The sequence below is a fragment of the Tupaia chinensis genome, unplaced genomic scaffold (genome assembly GCF_000334495.1).
Source record: "Tupaia chinensis unplaced genomic scaffold, TupChi_1.0 Scaffold000597_1, whole genome shotgun sequence".
Lineage (NCBI taxonomy): Eukaryota > Metazoa > Chordata > Mammalia > Scandentia > Tupaiidae > Tupaia > Tupaia belangeri.
In genome coordinates, this window is record NW_006160114.1 from 3,624,803 (window position 1) to 3,629,803 (window position 5,001).

Genomic DNA, 5,001 nt, shown 5'->3' on the forward strand with positions numbered 1-5,001 from the left:
TAAAAGACATCCCTTATTCTTGGGTTGGAAAAAAATCAATATAATTAAAATGTCAGTTCTACCCAAATTAGTTTACAAATTCAATGCAATTCTTACCAAATTACCAGTGACAGTCTTCACAGAATAGAAATAAAATAAATAAAAGACCTTGTATGAACAAGGCAATACTGTGCAAATCAAATAAAGTTGGAGACATTTCACTATCCAACCTGAAAATACATTACAAAGCTGAGATAATCAGAACAGCATAGTACTGGCAAAAAACAGATATGTAGATCAATGGAACAGAATAAAGAATCCAGAGATAAATCTCAAAACATACAACCAACTGATTTTTGGAAAAGGATACAAGACAATTCAGTGGAGAAAAAGCAAGTTCAGCTGATATATACATATCTGTAAACACACGTCTGACTTTAAGCATGAAACTTCAAGTAGAATGAATATACTATAAAGGAGCACCTAGCTACTGCGTTCATTAAATAGGTATTTTTTTAATAAATTTTTTTAATTCAAGAAAAGCAATTTGAACTTTAATAAATCAGAATCAAAAAATGCTAAGAGGGCTTTGCTTAATGAAGAATGAAATCCCATTTACAATAGCCACAAAATAAAATAAAATATTTAGAAATAAATTGAACCAAAGAAGTGAAAGACTTCTACAAAGAAAATTATTAAAAATATATTGAAAATTATTAAAAATATATTTCCTGGCTTGAAGCCAGGAAACAGGTTAGGATTCTGTTCAAATAGTAGGTCCATGAATTTATCCCCAGCTCAAGACAAGACAAATATCCTTATATCTTGAAAACAAAGCATAGAAAAAAATCAGGAATGTTTTAGTCAAAAGCCTAAGATTCTATTTCACCAGTTCAGTCTTATGTACTTAATCTATCTTCTTTTTTTTTTTTTTCTTTTTTTGGAGCGGTTTTTTTTAGGTTTTTGCTATAGGGCACATGCGCTCGCCAGATAGACAGACAGAGAGACAGAAAGCGAGAAATCACCCCCCAGGGGGGATGGCCACGCTGCAATCCCATCTCCTCCATTCTTCTCTCAGGATCTTGGGCATGCATGCACACATGCCCGGCATGACTTTAAGCCACTTTAAGCCACCGGGTCCGGGACATGAACCACGGTCGACTACATGGGAGTCCAGCGACATAGCCATTACGCTAACTGCTGGTCCCTTTCATCTATCTTCTTTTTTGGGGGGGGGTTTGTTTTGTTTTTTGGTTTTTTTTGTTTTTTGTTCTTTTTTTTTTGAGAGGTTTTTCGCTATAGGGCGCGTGCACTCGCCAGACAGACAGAGAGAGAGACAGAGAGATAGAAAACGAGAAATCACCCCCCAGGGGGGATGGTCACGCCGCAATCCCTTCTCCATTCTCCTCTCAGGATCTTGGGCACGCACACACACGTGCCCAGCATGAGTTTTTTTTAAGCCACTGGGTCTGGGACACAAACCGTTGTCGACTACGTGGGAGTCCAGCGACATAGCCATTACGCTAACTGCTGGTTCCCTCATCTATCTTTTTTTGTGGTCCAATCTTCCCATTTAAATTCTGGAAGATAACATTCAACTCCAGACTTTTCCCTACCATTAAGTTGGCTATTAGTTGTTTTGGAACTCCTATTTCTGTGTATCTGTATTTAGTTTTCCTGGTATAGCACTCCCTTCAGTACTTCTTGGAGAGCTGGTCTGGTGTCGGTAAATTCGTTCAAGTTTGGTTTATCTGAGAATGTTCTTGTCTTTTCTTCCCATATGAAGGATAATCTTTTCAGGTACAGTATTCTTGGTTGAAATTGCTTCTCCCTTAATACTTTGAATATATTTTCCCATTCTTTCCTTACTTGCATTGTTTCGGATGAGAGGTCCAGTGTTTGCCTGATGGGCTATCCTTCGTGGGTAACTTGACATTCTCTCTTGCCAGTCTTAGTATCTTGTCTTTGTGATTTTGGTCAATCTGGTTATAAAGTGTCTTGGAGAAGATCTTGGATTGATTCTATTTGGGGTCCTTTGTATTTCTTGGGACTGGATCTTTGAATGCCTCTCTAGGTTTGGAAAGATTTCTTCCAGGATTCCATGGAATAGATTATCAATGCACTTACTTGTCCCTTCACCTTCTGGGATACCAGTTATCTGGATGTTTGGACATTTCATGGTATCTCATATTTCTTGTAAATTAATCTCTTTTTGAGAGAGTATTTTCTCAGTTTTTGTGGTGAATTTTTCTAGGCCAGTGATTCCATTTCTACTTCTGAGATTCGCTCTTCTGTATGATCTAGTCTGCTTTTAATACTTTCAAGGGAGGTTTTGATTTCCTGAATTACAGACATCATCGCTAATAGTTCCATTTGATTCTTTTTTATGCTTGTGTATTTTCTCTTTCAGATCATGCAAGAACTTCCTCACCTCCTGGAACTCTTCAGCTCTGTTCTCGTGTGTCTTCTGGGGCTCACTTCCTCTCTTCTCTTTCATATCTGTTAGCTTTGTCACTATGAACATTGTAAATTCCTTATCTGACATTTCCATGAGTTCCATTGTACTGTCTGTGGATGAAGAAGAATTATTTCTTTTCCCTTGGAGAAGAAGTATTTTCTTTCTTTCTCATATTTCTTGTCCCCCTGCGGTGATTTCTGGTCATCTGATGGGTTATATATTTCTTCCTAATTCTCAAAGTTCAATCTGAGCATTTCTGAGCATTCAGAAGTGTGAAGATGGAGGTTATCTGCAATCTCTCTTCTATTCAGTTTTTCACCCTTTGTGCATCAGAGTCAGTGGGAATTGAGGAATAGTCTTACCCTAACAGTATTCAGATGTTGGATACTGTTCACTTAGACCTGTATAGACAGTGTTTGGAAAAAGAAAGCAAAGGAAGAGGAAAAAAGAAAATAAATAAACATATATGAAAATAAAAAAGAAAAAGAGACAATAAAAAATTTTTACTATAATTTTAAAAAGCAAAAAATGAAAACTGTATGGCACACATGTGTGCCATGTAAAAGCAATATTTCACAGCTCAAGTTCAGTAGCCTTCTCAAAAGGGCTTGGGTTTGTATATCGTCTAAATGGGATGGAGAAAAGGCACGAATTAGCAAGATAAAAGAGGGGCTTGAGAGTCCGGGTAATACTTTATCTTAAAAAAAATTTTAATAAGAAAATAAAAATTCAAAGATCAAGAGAGACAGAGAAGGATACAGAGCTTGACCTACCATGTTCATTCTAGAAATGAATCTGGAGGGAAAGGTCTCAGCAGAAAGTCTTCACTTTTAGTCCCTGAAAGCAATATTTCACAGCTCAAGGTCAGTAAGCATCTCCCTGTTGATTTTTGTGACTTTGTTTTGTACTTGAGACTAAAGGAAATGAGCAGATAAAATTCACTGCAGTCCACTTGTAGACAGTTTCCTGACAGCTGCTTCCTACTCTGTCACCATTTCCTCTAGCCCAGACCCTGCCTTTAGCAGCAAATTATTGCTCCAATATTGTTTACTAACTTAGGATTCCAAGAACCTAAGCCATCTCCCTTGATCTCTAGGAGCTCTGGACCAGGAAAAGGAGAAAATTCCTCCCTATTCTCTACTATCTCCAAGCCTTTTCTCCTCACTGCTATTTCAAAAAGCTCACGGACTGAAATTCATGCCACCCAGTTATTGTAGTCATCTTCCATCCTCAACCCATCACCACCATCATCACCCACACCAACCCGCCATCATCCAGCAGTAGTTGTAATCCTTGGCTGTGTTATAATTATCGAGAAACTTCTAAAGAATTCTGAGGTTCAGGCACTTCCCCAAATTCCTTAAATCAAACCTCAAGAGTAGGTCCTTGCCATTCTGAATTTAGAACACACCTCTGATGATTTTAAGTTGCAGCCATAGTTAAGAATGACTGATCTAAAGTCCTCCTGCTCACTTTCCTGTGTTCATTTTATAGACTATAGCTTCTTGCTCCATCCTAACTTCTGACATAATTTCAAGGATTTCAGCATCCTATAGAAAAATTACACAAAACTATTTTTCTTCTCAGTTTATTAAAATTCTCATTTCCAAGGCTTTTTGCTTTGCTCTACCTCAACATTCAATTTCGTGGCTATACAAGAATCTTATCTGTAACAGTAAGTCTATCAGTTCCAGAATTTCAATTTCAAACATCCCATTCAGGAATTCTTCCAGTTCCCTTCTGCTCTAGCCCTCCATTCTAACAATTCTCCTAGCATGTTTAATAATCTGTATACATTACATGTCATCACTTTTGAAATAAATTTCATGGACCATTGCAATCACTCCCTTGCTGACATTCAAAAAGAATACCTTCCCTTTTTCTCACTAACTGGTTTAACCCAAGCTTGACTGAACCTAGAATCTACGCTTCCCACATCTGCCCCAGAAACACCAAAGAGCAACATTGCTAGAATACAACTGCAACCAAGCCTGTAGATAGCTGCAGCAGATCTCAGATGGTCCCAAATCTGAAAATAGGTTATCAATATTCAAACAGCCCTATAATATGACTTGCCTCCATGTTCATTTCAATTTTCAAACCACCTGAGATAATTATTTCATGCATTGCTGTCCTTCCCCAGATTCCTACTTTCTTGGCTGATGATTTTACCTCATAATTTTTTTTTCAGTTTTCTTTTTTTTATTTTTATTTTTTATTTTTATTTTTATTATCATCATAATCTTCTTTATATTACATTGGATTACATATAACTTCACAGTGTATTACATTGCTTTTTCAAAAGGGAATGCCATGCATGTCAGTCAATACAGAGACATTAATCTCCCCACTTCAACATTCAATAACTTTTCTATGTTTTTCCGAATCATTATTATTATTATTCTAATTATTTTTAAAACAGTCAATCACTATTTCTCATTTTGCTTGTAAAAAGACTTTACCCATCATGAAATACTTCTCAGACCAATCCAGTTGAGAATACTATACATGTCATCATCAACAGGTAATAAGCCATATCTGTTTCTCACTAAAGTCCTGCCTCT